Source organism: Castor canadensis, chromosome 13, assembly GCF_047511655.1.
Source record: "Castor canadensis chromosome 13, mCasCan1.hap1v2, whole genome shotgun sequence".
NCBI lineage: Eukaryota > Metazoa > Chordata > Mammalia > Rodentia > Castoridae > Castor > Castor canadensis.
This window is the reverse complement of record NC_133398.1, coordinates 103,030,828-103,051,864: the sequence shown is the minus strand read 5'-3', so window position 1 is coordinate 103,051,864 and position 21,037 is coordinate 103,030,828. Positions and strand designations below refer to the sequence as shown.

General features: G+C 40.7%; 1 protein-coding gene across 1 annotated transcript in view; it reads right to left on the bottom strand.

The window, feature by feature from the left end:
• Positions 1-21,037, bottom strand: part of Diras2 (DIRAS family GTPase 2) — a 29,299-nt gene that overhangs the window by 6,094 nt on the left and 2,168 nt on the right. The window lies entirely within an intron of this gene.

Sequence of the window (21,037 nt, the reverse complement as noted above, 5' to 3'; positions counted from 1 at the left end):
AGCCCATGGGGCAGATGCTATGGTAAAGTTATAAACAAAGGTGAAAGAACCCAGTGTGGCATCTAATTCTGCCTGGAGCCAAGGAAACGTCTGACTTAGGGCTGGGATTTGCCAGGGGGGCCCAGTGATGAAATGCAAGTCAGACAGAAGAAGGAACTTAGGGATGGGAACAATGCAAGAAACACAGCTAACATTCAGGTACGTCAGGAGGTTGGTGTGATCTGGCAATGAGGAAGCAAGTGAGTATGGTACCATTAATCAAGAAAGGCAGATAAGAGAAAGAGTTGAATATTTATAATAGAAATTAATAAAATGAAGAATAAAGAAACAGTAGAGAAAATCAATAAAACCAAGTATCAACAAAATTAGTAAATCTTTAACTAACTAGATTGATTAAGCAAAAAGGTGAGAAGACTGAAATTACTAAAATCAGGAATGAAACAGGAGCTATTACCACTGACCTTACAGAAATAAAGGATTACAGGGGATATAAAAACTCCTAGATCTCTATATGCCAACAATTCAGATAGCTTAAGCAGATGAAATAAATACAAATTACCCAAGCTGACTCAAGAAGAAATTCTCATAATATATTATGTATATATCTACATTGTGTAAAATTTCTTCTTGAAATACATATATACTATACTTGAAATATACTTTGAACTTACCCAAAGTCTTCTAGCATAGGGTAGACATATAAACACACAGAATATAATTCAGCCCAGAAACAAACTGTCACCTGTATGGTCAATTGATTTTCACAACAGTCCCAAGAAGATTCAAGGAGAAAGAATACTCTTTTCAACCAATGATGTTGAATTAATTGAATATCCACTTGCAAAAGAATGATGTTAGACCCCTTTCTCATATCATATAATAATTAACATAAAATGAATCAAAGATTTAAATGCAAAACTAAAACTATCGAACTCTCAGAAGTAAACACGGGAATAAATCTTTATGATCTGGGGTTAGATGATGGATTTTTCAAAAAATCCACTTCAAAGTGATACCATATGTACAAGAAATAAGACTAATACTAGATGAATTAAGTTTCATCAAAATTAAAAGACACTTGGTTGGACACAGTGGCTCACACCTATAATCTCAGCTACTTAGAAGACAGAGATAGGGAGGCCAGCCTGGGAAAAAGTTGGTGAGACCCCCATCTTTACATAAGCCAGACAAAGTAAGTATTCACCTATCATCCCAGCCGCATGGGAGGCATAGGTAGGAGAATTGTAGTCTGAGGATGATCCCAGGCAAAAAATGGGAGACCCTGCCTGGAAAACAACTAAAGCAAAAAAGGGCTTCAGCATGGCTTGACTGGTAGAGCACCTGCCTTGCAGGTATGAGGTTCTGAGTTCAAATCCCAGTACTAGCAAACATTTTTTAAAAATTAAAGAACACTATTAAAAAATGATCCACAGAATGGGAGAAGATATTTTTAAATTATAAATCTGACAAGGGATTAATTTCAGCAAAAAGTACTTCTATAATTCAACAAAGCAACCTAATTAATAAATAAGTAAAGACTTGAATAGACGTTTCTCCAAAGAAGATATACAAATGGTATGTAACAACATAGTCAACATCACTAGACATTAGGGAAATGCAAATCAAAACCATATCAAAATACCACTTCAGACCCACGTGAATGGTCATAAATGACAAAAAAAGAAAAGAATTATAAATGTCAGTGAAGATGTGGAGGAATTAGAACACCTGTCCTTTGCTAGTCAGGATGTAAAATGGTCATGCTTGTTTGAAAAATATTCTACCCATTCTTCAAAATATTAAAAATAGAATTACATACAACTCAGTAATCCCCAAAACATATAGCCACACAAAATGTGCACATGAATGTTCACAGAAATATTATTCATATTAGCCAGATGAAAACAAACCAAATATCCAACAACTAATGGGGGTGTAAATGTGGCATTTCCTAACCATGAGGTGTTATCAGTAGCACAAAGGAAGAAGTGTTGATGTGTATACAGCATGGGGGAACCTTGAAAACGATGCTAAGTGGAAGAAACCAGTAAGAAAAGACAACACATATTGCTTCACTCCATTTACACGGAACCTACAGAATTGCATATTTATAGGATGCTCTAGTTTGGTTCTTGGTGTCCTCCAAAGGTCCTTGTGTTGAAAGCTTGGTCCCCAACCTATGATGCACTATTGGGAAGTTGGGGAACCTTTAAGAGATGGGCTCACGTGGGCGGTTTGGGGGCCACTGAAGCTGTACTCTCAAAGGGGATTGCAGACCATGGTCCATGGTCTCTTCCTTTCTCTCTTTTGCTTCCTGGCCATGAGGTGAGCAGCTTTATTCCATCACACACTCCCACTCTACTGTACCACCAAGGCTTATGAAACTTCTAAAATTTATGAGTCTTTTACTTTCAAAAGTTGGTTCCTCAGTTGTTTGTTATAGTGACCGAAAGCTGACTGGCACAGAGGCAGAAAGTACATGTGCGGTTGCCTAAGAATGAGGTGGTGAGGCACTGAAGGAGTGGGAAGTGATTGACAGAAGATACAGAGCTTCATTTGCAGCAATAAAAATGTTCTAATGCTCACTGGTAATGGCTGCACAATCCTGTGAATATGCTAAACTGGATATTTTAAAAATTTTATTAGGATATATTCATTGTGACAATTCCAAATAGGTTTATATACACTGGTTATATTACCCCCACCATCTCCTTCACTCCATCCCCTCACCCCCCCACTTAAAGCAGTTGCAAGAGGTTTCTTTGTTATATTTCATATAAGTATATGAAATCCATCAACTATATACCCTCACCTTCATCTCCTTCATTCACCCTCCCCTAAACCCTACACACACTGTACCTATTTTGCAGTCCTGTGTTTTGTATTAATTTCTAAGTCAATTAAACTGGACATTATGATTGGGTAAATTATATCTCCATAAAGTTATATTTTAAAAATCATTGGGAAACGCAATAATCTACAGGTAATCCAGTGTCCACTGACTCTGAAAACAGCTCCCAAATACAAAGGAACAGGTCATAAAGTCTGTGTGAAAAATAGCACATTAATGTTAACAGGCTCCATTTTATTCCTAATAGCCAAATAATGGAAATACCCCAAATATTCCCAATAGAACGTGAAGGAAACTCCCTCATATCCATATCGTGACAGCTAACACATTGAACACAAAAGCAATGTGCAGAATACTGCACGCAACAACCCGATTGAACCTGACAGTTGCTTGCTGGTGCTAGAAACATCGACTGTCTTGATGTGGGTGACAGTTAAGCAGATGTTAACGCTGGGCCATTATATAAGGTACTTATCTAGGATTTTCTGAATGATTTTGTTCATTTAAAATTATCATAGAAATGAACTCCCCATTTAGAAAGCTGGGCAAACCAACAGGATTCCTTCTCAGGGTACCCCAGTTGGAGAAATACCAGTGTTGAGAGATGAAATATGAAAGAGACTGAAAGCCAGACTTTGACTTGGGGAAGCAGGAGGTAAATGAAAGACGTTTCAACTAAGTGATAGGTCAGGGAGAATGAAGGGAGAAGCAGCCATGTTTAGGAGGGTTTGAGAGTGGTTGAAAATTGAAGAGATGGCTACAAACTAGACAACAAGTGTAAATTTCTCTTTACAAAAATTCAGAAGCTAAGGAAAAGGTGAAGGACAGCTGTTACAGGGCCAGGTGAGGATCAGACAAGTGGGAAAGAACCTGTGCACAGATGTGGTGTGGGATAACTGACGGAGCACATCTGGAAGGATGCAGAGTCACTGGGATGTAGGATGCTCACAACAGGCCTGTCTGCAAAGACATGAGGAGAGAGAGAAAGAGAGAGACACACAGGGAGGGGGGAGAGAGAGAGGGAGAGAGAGAGAGAAGGCTATCTTCAAAGATGAGAAAGAGAGAGACAGAGCGGGGAGAGAAAGTGAGAGACAGAGGAGAGAGAGAGAGAGAGAGAGAGAGAGAGAGAGAGAGAGAGAGAGAGAACACTCAGATTAAAGCTGCCTACAGCTACCCAAACCACTGAGCTTGCCAAAAAAGCAAGAGAAAGCTTGACTAAGTTTTTACAACCATTTATAAAAGTAAACTTTAAAATAGACAAAAGTGACAAAATGCAATATACTTAAATATATAAATATAAATTTATATATATATGCATATATATATATATCTCCTGATAGGATAGATACAGATGATATACATGGAGGATATAAAATCCTCTTTTGTTCACCCCAACCCCTTTCAGTGGCTCAAACATCTCCTCTCAGAAATAACCACTTCTCAAAAGAATGAAAGCACAGTCCTTATTTTCTGGTGTTAACTCTTTTAAAATCTGCACTCATGACTGGAATAATAATCATTTTATACACTTTGAACATATCTAGCTAGGAAATTAGCACAATTACATTTCTGCAGGTCTTAGTCCATTTTCTGGCGCTGTAACTGAATCCCACAGACCAAATTATTCACAAAGAAGGAAACTTTATTCAGCTCACAGTCCTGGAGGCCCAAGGTCTGCATCTGTAAGGGCTTTCATGCTGGTGGGGACTCTGCAGAGTCCCACAGTGGCACAGGGCGTCATGTAGCAACACAGAGCAAGTGTGCTAACTGTGGTCTCTTTCCCTTCTTATGAAACCGCTAATGCTATCTTAGGGGTCCCATCCTTGTGACCTCATCTAATCCTAACTACCCCCAAAGGGCTCACCTCCAAACACCATTAACCTACTTTTGAACTGGGGGTTAAATTTCCAACACATGAATTCTGGAGTATACACCCAAAGCTGTAGAAGTCCATCAGCTGAATTTTGTGAGTAATGCTATATTTTAAAGTATATACCAGTATTTAAGTCCTGTGCATCTGAAATTTAAAATCGGTGTCTGTGCTATGCCTGCAGGTCCTTTCTTAACCCCTATCAATATCTTTTGATAAGATTTTGAGAAGACTTCATACAGAAGTGGAGAGTAGGATGGTCCCTCCCACCCAAGGTGGGGGAGGGAAGGTCACCATGTGTCATCACACTTTGTAAACTGAAGAATAATGTTATGAAATCAACACTTGGATATCTTTTCTGGATTTTTTTTTCCCCTCAGTAACCTGCAGTCATTATTTTAAATTTCTATTTCTTCACTGGCTTGAATCCATTGCATATTTAGGTATCAACATTGCTGGTGGCTATGATTTCAGTGTCCCTCAAGGCTTGGTGTGTCAAAATGTCATCATTATGGTGAGGAATTAGGAGAGTTGAAATTTAATCTGACTGTGGTGTTTACAGAAGGAGCTTTAGAAATTGATTAACATTAGATAAGGGCATCACGACTGAATACTGGTGGCACTACAAGAAGAGGGACACTGAAATCATAGCCCAACAAGAAGAGGGAGAGAGACCAGGGGATACCAGTGCTCACTCCCCATCTCTCAACATGGATACTTTTTCCCAGCTGAGAACTCTACCAGCAAGATGGTTATTACCAGATGCAACCCCTCAACTATACACCTTAGGAGCCCTGAGACAAAATGAACCTCTTTTCTTTATAAAGTAGTCTCAGGAGAATCTCCTTATGGTAATAAAATGGCATTAAGATTTCTGAGTTCAGGCCCTTTCACTTGCTTGCATATGGCCAAACTCAGTTCAAATTCTAGCGATTTTATTTAGGGATTATTTTATCTTTAACTTTAGCATTCAGGGTTGTTTAGTGAAATTTAAAGCCACTGTGATTCTTTTTCCATCATAGGAAATTACAGTTGTTCTCATTTTCTTTGAAAGGGTCAGGGTTTCCTTTCTAACCCTGGAGTTATGGCATTTATCCAGGATATTTCTAGAAATTCTTTTTAATTTTGTTTTTCTGGGGTTTGAGGAGACATGGGATAAAAAACTGCTTCTGTGGCTTGGCAAAAATTTCTTCTAAATTTTTTTAATTACATCATCCCAACCCCTGTGTCTTCTCTTTCTTTCTAGAGCTTCTGGTAGATGGTGAGTTGATTATAACTATTCTCCTTTTTTACAGTATTGGGACTTGAACTCAGAGCCTACACCCTGAGCCACTCCACCAGCCCTTTTTTGTGATAGGCTTTTTGAGATAGTCTCGTGAACTATTTTCCTGGGCTAGCTTTGAACCGTGATCCTCCTGATCTATGCCTCCTGAATAGCTAGGATTAGAGGTGTGAGAGCCACTACACCAGGCTACTATTCTTGATTCCTCTAGAATTTTTTCCCTCATATTTTCATGACCTTTCTTGTACTCCACCTTTTCCTTTTTCACAGATGCACTTTCCTATCTTAAGAATGTAGGACCATTCTGAGTTTCAGAGAAAGCCACTGAAATCTGCTGCTGGTCTCCTTGCTTATCTGGGACATCTCTGGTTCTGTTTGTGCATCTTGGTCCCGTCCTGTCACGTGTCTGCTTGTCTCTGGTTTTCCATCTGACTGAGAAAGTGTATCGCACTGACTGGAGAGTGGGCTGGGATGGGCCTTTGTGAGGTGTACAGGTCTGCCCTTGGGCACCTTGGCCCCTACAAGGCTAGGAAGGCTGATGGATGATTTCATTTTCCTTTTCTCCAACTCACTTGGTCTAAACTATTTCTGCAGTTTCTAATACGCTCAGGCATAGGCAAGTGAAGGGAAGGAACACCAAAAGGGAGCACACAGCCCACTACAAAGTACATGGTATGAACATATGAACATGTGTGTCCATAGTGTGCAAATCACACCTTAGTGTTGAAAAGTGGGTAAGAGCTAGCCTAGTCCCATAAGGCCTAGATCCTGGGGTGGGGGGGTAGAGAGTTAGTTTTGATTTCCTGAGTCACAGACAGTTCCCATTTAAGTAACCTTTAGAAGAATTTTAGGTCCATGTGACTAAAATAGAAGGATCATCTCAGATATAACAAACCTACAGTCTTTATCTATATTATACCCAGAATTAAGCCTACTTAAAAACCAAATAGTTGGTCCTCAATATCCAAGGCTTTCACATCAACAAATTCAACCAAACATCAGAATAGTAGGAAAAATACTTTTGTCAATACTGAACATGTACATTTTTTTCTTGTCGCTATTCCCTGAACAATACAATATAACAAGTGTTTAGGTGGCATTTAAGTTGTATCATAAGTCGTCTAGAGATGGCTTGCACTCTAGGTTCTATGCAAATACTACATGATTTTATATGAAGAACTTGAGCTTTCTTGGGTTTTGGGATCCTGGGGGGAAGGGAAGGACTCCTGGGACCCTGTGGATATTAAGGATGACTACAGTTGACAGTAGAGGAAAAGCTAAAGGACTGAAGAATTCAGCTCTTTAAGAATGAACATTTGGACTGCCCAATGATTCTGTGTGCTGTACCACTGGAAATGTCGTGGATGTTCTGAGCTCCAAGACTCCTGTGCTTCCTGACATACATGTAGATTATCACTGACAGTTCTCACCCCAGCTCCCTCTTCATTACAGCATTGAACCATTGTTAACCTTAAATTCCACAAACCTCACATTTAACAGCCCTTCGTGAACTATTAATAATATAAAGTAAATGAACCATTTAAATAAAAAATAGTGACTATTGCTAATATTACAAGATGAGCAGGGCTGTCTCATAGAGAAATTAAACAACTTTCAACAAAGTATAAGTTCACTAGGTAAGATATACGTCTTTGATGAAGACTATTCTTTATATATATTTTAAATCTCAGTTTAAATAAGGTTTATCTCATGTGTTCTCTTAGCTGAACCTAAAACATGAAAGATTTGATAGAAATATTTGATGAAAAAAGAGCTAAACGTTTAATGCTTGTCTTTCTCCAGAAAGCAGAATCCTCTTAATGAATCTTACTTTATGGAGTTGTAGAGACAACCACCCTGGCACAGGAGGATAGACAAGCCAGGAGAGCCTCAGGTGCTGTCACAATCTGCAGATGCCTGCAAGAATGGGATAAGTACAGAGGAGCAGGGCACATCCAGGAACGGGGAGTTTCATTTCCAAGAGGCAAATAAGACCACAGCTCATTATTCGCTGACGTTTGAAACAATTTCATTTGAGGGCAAGAAGGATGGTCTAACAGCCACTTTAATACCGGCTGGACGCTGACTGCATCTGGGCCAGTTTCTGCTGTGTTTCTTTTCAGTGCAGGTAAGGGAAATGAAAAGGAAAATATATGAATAATAAGCAATGTGGTTGTCCTGGCCACCATGAAAACCCCAGCAAGGAAACAAATACCAAACAATTGAGACACCTGAGGAAACAGGAAGTGTTCGGTGTTGGGCACAATGGCTTGACAACCTCCTGTGAGCATCCAGGGGCTTCACTCACTGTCAGCATGCTGGAGCACAGTGATATGCATACATACTCAGTTAGGTCATGTCTACTGTTAGCCAAATAAATCGCCTACCTAGCAAGTGCAAGGGCCTGAGTTCAAACCCGAGAACTAACAAAAAGCATCACTCATGCTGTGAGCATAAGTAGCTATATTAGACAAGCAGACAGTCCTCTTTTGTCATATTACACAATAAAAACAATAAAGATCTAATCTGATCTGACAAGGACCCCAAAATCTAGTACCTTGAGAAGACCAATTAATTAAAATGCACACGTGTAACCTGGCCCTGATTTTATGCTGTATTAATGACGGTGCAAAGCTATCAATATGAGCCAAGCATTTAAAACTGCACCTCCAGCCCTGTGCTGTGCCACACATGGGCCATTAGCTCCTGGGAATGTGACTGGGCTGTGCTAGACTTTATTTTTTATTTTGTGGGACTGGGACTTGAATTCAGGGCTTTGGGCTTACAAAGACTCTACCACTTGAGCCACACCTCCAGTCCATTTTGCTCTGATTATTTTGGAGATTGGGGGGGGGGGTGTCTCACCAACTATTCACCCAGGCTGAATTCAAACTGTGATCCTCCTGATCTCAGCCTCCCAAGTAGCTAGGATTACAGGTGTGAGCCACCAGTATCCAGCAGATTTTGAAAACTTTTTTTTTTGTGGTACTGGGACTTGAACTCAGGGCCTACATCTTGAGCCACTCCACCACCCCTTTTTTGTGAAGGGTTTTTCGAGATAGGGTCTCACAAACTATTTACCTGGGCTAGCTTCAAACCGTGATCCTCCTGATCTCTGCCTCCTGAGTAGCTAGGATTACAGACATGAGCCACTGGCACCCAGCTTGAAAACTTTTCATTAAAGAAAAGAATGCTAAAACTCTTTTTCATAATTCTGGTACTGATTAAAGGTTGAAATAATAATATCTCATACATATGTGTGTAAATATATGACTTAAATGAATGTCGCCTGTGTATTTTTACTTTCTTAAGTGTGGTTACTGAAGAATACAGTCACCTCCCCGTTTCATATCATATATATCTGTTGAAATGCACTCTCCAAGAGCATGGAAGGGGAACTGTATACTTTCAATAAAGCTTATTAACACAATACTCAACCCCATATGTCACAAAATCTAGCTCAATTTGATATTTTGAAAATTTTCAGAATCCTTTTCTGAGGTTTTTTAATTATTAGTAAAAGTTCAAAAGCCACAAACCATTGGGGGAAAAGCATTTATTTTCCTGTTGTGGTAAGATATATAAAACAATAGACCAGAATGTATGATGACAAACTAAAATTCCTTTCTCAAAATCTGATCAGGCCAGGTGCTAGTAGCTCACGCCTGTAATCCTAGCTACTAGGGGAGGCAGAGATCAAGAGGATCGCAGTTCAAAGTCAACGTGAGCAAAGAGTTCATAAGACTCTATCTCAAAAAATCCCATTGCAAAAAAGGGCTGGTGGAGTGGCTCAAAGTGTAAGCCCTGAGTTCAAGCCCAGTACCACACACACACACACACACACACACACACACACAAACCCGATAAGAAGACACATAAGAAACAATTATTGAAAGTGTGGAAAACCAGTAGCAAAAGTGGCACAGAGGAGAGGGTTGCTAAGCGGTGTGGCAAAGGCACAATGTTTACATAAGTCTACTCACATACTATGTGGTGGAATGATGCTCTTTCACTAATGTAGTACCTTGAGACATGTATTCTGTCTGTCTGTCTCTCTCTCTCTCACTCACTCATGCAAATATCAGTGCCAGGAAGCAGGGACTGATGGGGTCATTCATCAGTGCATCAATGTCGCCAACTCAATGCTGGACACATCAGAAACACTGATAAGTATTGATTATTTGCTGTGGAAATAACATTTTTTGTGAGCCAAAAAAGTAGGGAAAATAAATAAACTCTTTAAAGAAGCAAGATAAAAAATTTGAAGTTCCTCAAGAAACTCTGTGTAAGAGAAACCACTCATAGGATGGCGATAACAACTGAAAATTTAAGATTATGCAACGGTCTATGTTAACATGACAGAAAGAGAAACAGGCATATTTTATTTCACTCATCAGTACATTATTACATAAAAATAAGATATTTAAGGTCTACTAGAACCTTTCTGATACAGTATATGGAGATGAGGCAGCAGCCATGAAAATAATTGCTACCACAGGATGGTTCACTAGTTACTTTTTAGCCAAGAAATGAGTTACAGAGCTAATGTCAAGTTATGCACTTTTATTTTATACAAAGAACAACTGTTCTACATTTGTTAACATTTTCTTTTTGACAAGAGGCTTTTAGTAGTATGCTATGCAGCAGACATTTTCTAAAAATAAGCATCCTCCCGGTAAGCTAACATGGTAGGCACAGTGCCTGCTTTGGAAAACCAGTCTTCCTGTATCGCTACAGTGGCCCTCCAGATCTATGGGTTCAGTGTCCATGGATTCAACCAATCTTGGATCAAAAATCTTCAGAAAAAAAAATTGCGTCTATTCAGAACACATACAGACTTTCATTATTTTTCTTGTCATTATTCCATAAGCAACATAGCATCACAACACTTGATACAGCATTCACATTGCACAGGCACTGTAAGAGATCCAGAGATAGTGTAAATCAAAGGAGAGGATATGCATAGGCTTATACACAAGCACGACACCATCTTAGATAAGGAATTTGAGAATCTTCAGATTTTGGTATCATAGGAACATCCTAGAGTCAATCCCTTTCAGACAAGGAACATCAATACACATAGCTATATCCCAAACAACATAAATCTATACTTACAAAACTCTCTCCTGTCTTCATGATTTTAAACTTGAAAATCAAAATTTTCATTATTTTAAAGGTCCTCCAAATGCAAGATTCCCATGGATTTGGACTCATTTGATTAAAACACACAAATGCAGTATCTTTCCATTACATGTCAAGAATATGTCATGCACATCTGACGTGGTGACAGGCCAGGGGAGGACGCCTAGAAAAGTTGATATTTGAGTGAAGTTTTGAGAGAGGTGGGGGTGAAAGTCATGGTACAGAGGGTGCTCACCTGGCAAAAGGAGCAGCAGGTGCAGACAGACACATGTCCTCCATGCTCAAGGCATGTGACAAGCTCTCCAGTGATGGGCAAGCAGGTGAGGGCAGTAAAGTCATGTGCAAGGAGGGGCAGGGACAGGTGGGTCCCAAAGAGCCTTGTGAGTACAGGCAAGGGTCAGCCTTTATCTGAGAAGGATGGGGAGCCATTGGGGGTTTTGACAGGGTGTAGAACTGTCAGACCTCTGCTGTAAAACAACCATGTTGAAGACCCTGCAGGTGGAAGGGTAGGAGTGGAAATAAGAGCTCAGTCTGAAAGCTCCAGCAATAATCCTCATACAGGCTGAGAATGGCTTATACCCTGGTGGTAGCAGAAAGGTGAATCAACGCCATCATTCACAACTAGACAGACTCACACCTCCACCCTGGTTACCCATCTCTTTTCTACTATAGCAGGTAGTCAGTGGCAACCTCTGTGTTCAATAATCAAACTTCAACCAGAGGCCAACAATGGTGACCCCCACACCAATGGCCAGAACCTCTCCCTTAAATGTCACAGACCCTCTTCCTCCTTGATCTCTCTGCTTGGCTGCTGTGGAGACTTTCCAGCTCTGATCTGTGCAAAGATGAGTTCCCAAAATCACCCCTACTCTGTTCCCCTATAGTTTCTTCACCTCAGTCATGGTGACATCCTTCTTCTACTTAGCCAGGCCAAGTACCCAGAAGCCTCTTGAACTCTGTATTCTCTCAGGTCTCACATCTACTTGGTGGCCACCTCCGTCAGTGACAACTTCAAAAGACCCTCAGACCCAGCCTGAGTTGCTATCCACTGTTCCTACAGGCTCTCCAAGCATTTGCATGTCTTACCTGGCTCCCACAGACAGGCGGTCGATTTGCTTTAAGCCTGGAGCCATTTTAGTGAATTCTTCCCCTGGGCTCCAAAATATTTGTCAAATCCCTCTATCAGCTTCACTGTCTTCCTGGAAGCAAGAGCTAAAGGGCTTCCCCTCTCCCCCCATCACCACACATGTGTGCTCCATTTCCCACTGTTTTTCCTGTAGTGTGTTTTACTCCTGCCACATTTGTCTTCTGCTGATTCCTGGCACACTCCTGCTGCAGGACCTTTGCATTGCTTGCTCCCTCTACCTGGACTACTCTTTCCTCAGACATCCACAGGTCCCAGTCCCTGTCCTCCCACAGTCTGTGTTCAAATTCCTACCTTCTCAATGAAAACATCCCTGACCATGTTCACTCTCAATTTGGAGACTAATTGTAACTTCAGTGATCTACAGTCTTCTCCTGCTTTATTTTCTCCCTAGCATATATCCTTTTCTGAGATACTACACAATTTACTTTTACAAAAATGTGTTTACTTCTACTATGTAAAAGCTGCACAAGGGCTTTTTTATCCATTCCACTATTTGCTACTGCTTTCTCCCAAGGCGTGAATACTGCCCACCCCTGGGAAGTGTGCAAAATTTTTTTTTCAATGTGAGGACAAATCTGTACTTTCCTCCTAATGAACAGGCAGGAGGCTTGGGGGACAGAGAGCTCTGGCTTGACTGTCACCTTTCCTATACCAGTGGTCATTACGTAGGCTGAGTAAGTCCTCAGATGTGGCTGCTAGACTGTCACCATGAGGAAGCAACACAAACATGTCATTACTTCCTCAACAGGGCAGTGCAACCACTGCTGCTATCCTGTCCATGGCTCTCTAGTGAAGGATTAACATAGCTAGACCAAGACTGTGTGCCCTGTGCAGAGAGACAGCTTGCAGGCTTCCAGATACTGGTGGGAGGGGCTGTGACCACCATGATCACCAAGGAGGAAGCAACACGAGAGAAGACTGGAAAGGAAGCACAGCCAACATCAGGTGGGTTTTTCTAAGGTCAAGGAGCAGCCCCTGGAGGGACTCTGACAAATCAGGTCCACAGCAGGGGAAGCTTAGACTGAAATGATAGCAGGGAAGACATAAAACAGTTAATATGACATCAAAGGCAGCTAGAGATGGGTGAAGGGGGATGGTTTAGAGGTAGAGCAAGAGAAAAAGCACCACCAAGGAAAACTAAGATTTCCAACTTACAGATCTTGATAAATGGGGTGAGATACAGTCCTGTGTCACTCAATGGTAGGCTATATTCTGAGAAATATATCCTTAGGCAATCTCATCGTGTAAGTATCATAGAGTATGTTAAACAAACATTTGTATGTTTAATGAACAAGTGATTGCGTAGAGCAATCACTTGGTGTGGCCTCTGGACGCCATCATGAGATGTAGTTAACACAGGAAGTATGAGGTGTCTGCTGGGGAACAGAGCACACTGTTCTATAGAAAATTTTCTTTTAATAAGTAGAAGGAGTGCCCCCCAAAACAATGACTTCAAGTATAGTACGGTAAACACATAAGCCAGTAATAGATATAGCATCAGTTACTGGCGAACCCACCAAGAGATGCCTTCACAGCAACAGAGGCGTGGAAGCAGGTTCACAGTAGACTAAGGAGTGAATATAGAATTGAAACATTGAGTGAATATAGTAGACTAAGGAGTGAGTATAGAATTGAAACATTGAGTGAATATAGTAGACTAAGGAGTGAATATAGAATTGAAACATTGAGTGAATATAGTAGACTAAGGAGTGAATATAGAATTGAAACACTGAGTTAATATAGTAGACTAAGGAGTGAATATAGAATTGAAACACTGAGTGAATATAGAATAAGGAGTGAATATAGAATTGAAACACTGAGTGAATATAGTAGAATAAGGAGTGAATATAGAATTGAAACACTGAGTGAATATAGTAGAATAAGGAGTGAGTACAGAATTGAAACACTGAGTGAATATAGTAGAATAAGGAGTGAATATAGAATTGAAACACTGAGTGAATATAGTAGAATAAGGAGTGAGTATAGAATTGAAACACTGAGTGAATATAGTAGAATAAGGAGTGAGTATAGAATTGAAACACTGAGTGAATATAGTAGAATAAGGAGTATAGAATTGAAACACTGAGTGAATATAGTAGAATAAGGAGTGAGTATAGAATTGAAACACTGAGTGAATATAGTAGAATAAGGAGTGAATATAGAATTGAAACATTGAGGCAGCTGGCTCTGAAATATTTCCTGAGACTTGATAGTGAACCAAAAGAAAGGCTGTGAATCTGTGGCTAGTTGTATGATACACAATTTTGATATTTTTTAACTCATTTCAAAATACAGAGACCTGGGCATATATAAATTTTAATGGGAAGATAACTGAGGACACCAACAGGATCAACAGGTGACAGCAGAAGAGACACTGAACAAGCAGGCTGTGAGGGGAGGATGCTGTGGTTGGAGGCAGGAAGATGTCATTGGTCCCTATGGAAGTGATGGAGTTCCCAATCCTGACAAGATGTCTATGCCTGTGACCATGGAGCTTAAGGAGAATGAAGGAAAAGAGTGGGGTTACCCTAAATGACATTGGAGGTCAGGAGGAAGACAGTGAACCAGGGGCCAATGCCCTTCATGAGTCAAGAAGATAACCCAAGAAATCTAAAGGAATGGGATGAGACCAGGCCAGGGCAGATGGTCAGCACTGCTAGGCCATTCATTCATCAATGAATATTTATTATGTCTGCTCTAGAATAGTGGGCAGGATAGTAATATATGCTGTGAATAAGACTAGTGCCAGTATGTCTGGAATGCACTAATAAACAACATTTTGGAGCCATTGGTACCTGAGCCCTCAGCAGCCTTCCAGTCAAGATCAAGATGCCTAGAACCCTTGCACTGGGGAATAGCTCAAGGCCCCAAAGGCAAAAATATCCAGTGAGACATATTCTTCCCTATCAAAACTACAGACTTCAGTTACAGAATCAGGACCCTTTGTATGGAGGGTCCTAAAAAAGAACAGAGGAAAAGAGTGTTAGGGAAAGAAGAAAACTGAATTAAACATAGAGTCCATGTTAGTCCAAGAGAAAGAAAAATGTAAAGAAGGAAATCGATATATTAAAATTGGTCTGAGATTATGGGTGTTGGGCAGGTTAGAAGGCTGTGGCTAAAAGCCAGAATTCCACCCAGAAGCAAAGCATTGCCATTAGACAATGGCTTCCTGCCAGGTAAGAAAGGAGAAGAATAAATCTGAGACAGGGAGAAAGAGAAGACTCAAAAATGCTGATCAGATAGATAGCCACCAGCAAAGCCACCCAGGAATCCTTATCTTCCAGCAAGAACCAGCAGCTCTGGACAAGTTTGTTCTACACACTTGGCCCAGACACCCGTGGCCCCATTGTATAAATGAGAAAACCGAGACTCTGGGTAACTGAAGAAATCATGACTTGTTCAGCTACACTTCATTCAACTCAAGTTTAACCAAGTGGAGACATGCAGGGAAGAGGAGCAGGAAGATACATACAGCCCCCTAGGGACCAGAAACACAAGACAGGTTTTGATTAAGACTAGAAAGCCGGGAATGTTACACACTGTGCAGGTTATTTGCAGCACAATATTCTAGAACATAATATTCCATGTAGGCACTGTAATAACAGGAAATTCAGCAAGTCACACTACCCAATCCATATTAGCAACACCTAAGCAAAGGAGCTCCAGATTCCAAAATATTGAGGAAGTTTTCCAGACTATAATAATGCTGAACAACTTTCAAGTAATGCCATATTTGAAAACTGCAATAATGACGATAGGCAGCCTGTCATGGATGACTCTGTATGCTTTCTGACTCCATCAAACGTGCTAGAAACACCTCTTAAACGGTCCACACCAGAAACTGAATGATGCAACACCTACCTCAAGTGTTCGAGATGCCACACGTTTGAGGAAATCATGGGTTCCACTTACATCCTAGGAGACTGAAATCATTCTTGAAATATAGTCCTGACTCAAGGGGCAAAAATGTCCTGGTAAGTGTGACCAGTAAAGCACACACAACAAGAGGCTGAGGTTGAAGCATGAGCCCTGATTGTGCTGGTCTCTGCACAGCTCAGGAAAAAGTCCCGAGATGGTAAAATGGTGTCAGTATTCTTAGCAAGAGGATGGCATAGGAAGGACAGCTTCACCCTCCAAGGGTGCCTGTGCTTGAGTTCTGATGAGTGTCTGGAACCTTCTGAGAAGTTAAGGAAGACAAGTAAGGGCATGAGTGTGGCATGTATGGATATGGTGTAGAAGTAAAAAGACACAGAGTTAAATATTACAAGTTCCATACTTAAGAGGTTTGGGTCCCTTTGGCTGCCTCAGGGCTTCAGGGGAAGATGTTTTTGCCTCAAATACGGCTTGTAGTTCCATAAAGAAACAGTTTTAATAAAATATAGAATTGTCCTAAAGGACAGAGATGGAAATCTCAGGAGAGAGAATTCTCAGAATGTCGCTGTAAGAAAAGTTACCAATGCAAAAGTCAACACTACTTAGTGTTTGGAAGTGCAAACATTTTTTTAAAAATAAACAAAATTTAATAGTTTTCCAATGGCTTCACATTAATTCAAAGTGGTAGCTTACTCAGCATGGTTTTTGCCTCAATTGCCAGAAATAGTTTCCAGCAGAAATAGGATTGAAAAAGGAAAGCTGGAAGTAAAACACTTAGCGCATGGGTAGCAAGTTGAGTGGTCACTGGTGAGGACTGGCATTATGACCAGGTGTTGACAAAATGGTACACACAGAGAGACAGCTATGAATGGATAGTCACGCAGTCAGAGCAGTAATCGGGTATTTCCTATAGACTTGTCCATGTGAGTCTATTTAGAGCCATAATGTGTGTTTTTATCAGCTGCATAGGACTCCAGTGAGGGATGTCTTTTGCTCAATCAACAGCCTTTTACATAAATACCTCATCATGTTTTTTAGCCTTTCTGTAGAAAAAAAGACACTCACAGGTGGACTTGCTGGATCCAAGAGCACATTCAGGTTAAATTTGGTATAGATTGCCCTTTCTCCCCCGACTTGTGCCTCCAAAGGCTAGAGTGCCTTTTCCTCACACCCTGCCCACTGCCGTGTCCCATCAACTCTTTGATCCTGCTCAAGAAACAAAGCATCTGTTGCTCATCACTGGTTTGATTGCACTTACTTAATTTGGGTGACATTGAACATCCTTTCCTGTGTTAAAAGTAACTAGAATGTGTAGCTTTGAAACCCATGTGTTCTTGCCCTCTGCTTAGCTGTCTATCAAGGGTGACATTTATCTTTACTGCATTAAAACCGTGAGTCTCAAACTGCTCAAGGTCCAGCAGTGTCACCATCACCTGGGCCCTTGTGACCAGTGCTGTGGCCCCACCAAATGACTCAGTCCTGCTGCTGCTGAATCAAAGTCTCAGATTGCTTGTTTGTTTTTGCAGTGCTGGTAACTCATCCCAGAGCCTCCTGCATGCTAAGCAAGCACCCTACCACTGAGCAACCCTCCACCCCCAAGTCTCTGGGCTTTGAAACCAGCAAGGCCATCAAGTAATTCTGATAACTACAAAATTTAAAAACCACTGTATGAAGGAAATCAGACTTCACCTAAAATAGGTTGCAAATATCCATCCCTTGATGTTGTTCTTTATTTTCTTGGACAGATATTTAAAATTTCTGCATATGCAAATTAACAAATTTTCCCTTTTTAGTACCCCAGTTTAGAAAATCCTTCCCTACTCTGAGATCATTAAAAATTCTTCCATATTGGCAGCACTTGGACTTGAACTCGAATTCAGGGTCTTATGCTTGCAAGGCAGGCACTCTTACTGCTTGAATCACTCCACCAGCCCTTTTTTTTTTTGTGATGGGTTTTTCAAGATAGGGTCTTTCAAACTGTTTGCCTTGGCTGGCTTTGAACTGTGATCCTCCTGATCTCTGCCTCCTGACTGGCTAGGATTACAGATGTAGCAACTGGCACTGGCCTTTCATTCTTTGTTATTTGCTCCAACAACCTGATTTATCTCTACATCATGAAATTGCTGTGTAGGTATACAGAAGAATTTAAACCAACATTTAAAAGAATGGAAGAATGAAGAAGAGATTGTCATGTTAATTTTCCTAGATGTGTTTACATATGTGGTTATCATGATATTCTGGGATGTTTAGGTTCTTTTCAAAATCTAGGTTAGCCTGCCATTTCTACCACGAAATAGTTCCAGTCCCTCCTCACCTGCAAACACTCACACAGACCTCACTAAAATGGGAGTGTCAGGGTTACATTTTGTGCTCATTCTTTTGTAAATTAAAAATTAAACTTGCTTTTAATGTATGCACAAACATACCTATACACATTAATAGGGTGAGAATGTTTCAATACAATATACATTGTAAAATGTTTAAGTCAGGTTGAACATGTCTCTCCTCAAACATTTATCATTTTTTGGAGGGTGAAAACTTCCAAACTACTCTTCTTCTAGCTTTCTGAAATGTACAGTTCATTATTTTTAGCTATGACAGTAATGTCCCCAGAGCATGCAAGAGCACACCAAAGCCTCTCGCTCCTGTCTATCACCAAGTATCATTGATGGACTTCTCCCATCACTCCTGCCCTCCATGTTCCCCAGCCTTTGGTCACCGCCATTCTGTCTTACTCAAGAACCCAAACACCAAAAGGTCCCAAGACAGAAGAAGCCAAAGGTAAAGAGAAAGATGCAAAATGCTTAGCCAGTCCTTTTAATCTCAGGCAATTATTCCAGACTAGTTCATAGGCAAGGAAGCAATGCTATTACCTGTTCATCTTATGCGTGTAATTGAGGTAGTGGGCGGCAGGCTGGTCAGGTTGCAGAGATGAGTCCAAGTTTATAAAAATCCAACACGACGCTAGATTTCATGAGGGATTTTAATGGATTTTAGTGTGATAGGCAGCAGAGTGAATCCCACCTGGCTTTGCCTTGAATGCAGAAACCCAGATTCTGATCATGTTCTCTGCTCAGTACCATCTACAGATAAAGCCCAAACTCAAAAGTTACAAAGGGTAGCAGATAAAAAAAAAAAATCAGAACTCTAAGGAAGACAAAGGGAGGAAAGCCCTTCCACGGGCTCCCTTGTCTGAGTTCTGATGAGTACCCGAGCCCTTCCGGAGAAGTGAAAGAAGGAAGGTGTGTTGTGGTGTGTTTGTATGTGAGACAGGGAGACAGTGAGCGTGTGTATTGGGGGAGCCCTAATGGAAAGTTCAGCATTCTCATATTTCCTTAGAAAAATAATCACTTTCCAGACATTAATTAGCTTTAGAAAAAAATGCTTGAAATTCCACTTACAGAAAGAGAGCTGCTACTCTCTCTTAATCTGCAGTGGTGGTTTCTGAGACAGAGGACCCTGCAATGGATAGATCCCTCTACCACCCTCACCACTCATTGATTGTAGATGCTACCCAGGGACTGGGTGTAGAAACTGCCATCTTCTCATTAAGGTCACTCATGTCTGCATTCCAAGAATGCAGTATTCACATGTCAACTACAAAGTATTACACTTCACCCAATCTTTATTAATGGCATAAAAATAAATAGATGCAAACATTAAAAATACTTGTAGCAGTAAAGGCTGATGCTGAAAGATCAATAAGGCCTATTCAACTGCAGAGTAAACAAAAGCCCACTGGCTGTTTGTGATTTTTCAATGGGTTTGCTATTACTTCCACTGGGAAGGAAGCTAAATATGAGAACTGCACGGTGCTTACTGGGAGGAGAAAAGCACTTGCTGATTTATGCTGTCAGGACCAGGGCTGAAATAAACCCAGCCCAGGGCCTCTTGGGATAGAGGTTAACTACAAAGTGCAAATGGCCAGGTAGGCCTGTTTCCTTTGTATCTGCAACAAGAGACCCCCCCCCAAGTCTGCAGGCAAATTGGAACCACAAGTCTCTTCACTGGGTATTTTGCACAGATCACAGAAACTATTTGATCCAGAACTTGTTTTCCTGATAAAAAAGTAAGCAAGAGACTCAAGTTTGTCCAACTAGTTAATAGCAAAGACCGGAAAGGCACAAGTCTCATATCAGTTTGATGCCACTGGGATATTTATTTTTGGCGGTGATAAATTGGCAACGGTACCTAAGATTTGAGCTTCTAAATTGCTTCATCAGTTGGTTAACGATCTATAGCTGTGCTGGCCAACCTCTAGCCACCAGCCACGTGGGCTGTTGAGTGCTTGAAGCATGGCCAGTTCAAATGGAGATGATCTGTAGGCAAAAGACTTCAAATAGGAGAATATCTTATTGGTGTTGTGTATTGATTACAGCTGTAAATGGTTATTTTTGATATGTCAAGTTAAAGAAAATATTACAATTACTTTCACCTGCTTCTAAACGTAACAGCACATCTTAAATGATGCATGTGACCCACTCATTTTGTTTCTTGGACAGTAATAGTTCGCAGGAAAACTCTGTGCTGCACTAAGGAGAAGGCTACCAGGAGTCCCTTTCTGGAATTTGCCAGTGGCAATAGCAAAGAGAGAGCCCTTGATCCAAGCACTTTGAAGACTCCTTACTTAGGCAAGGAAGACAGGCTTGCATGCCACAGAACAAAAGCTGACCCATTATATGAAAGCAATTAAATAATTTTAAGTTCATGTTTGAATATGTAGGTATGCCTGTGTTTATAAGTTTAACTTTTCAAAGGACACCAGTTTTGACCTGAAAACCATCATCTTCCCTTTGGAAGAACAGCTTTCCTGGAAAAATCATTATCAGAGCCAGTTAATGTCAGAGAAATCAGCTCAGCCTAAAAGAGACA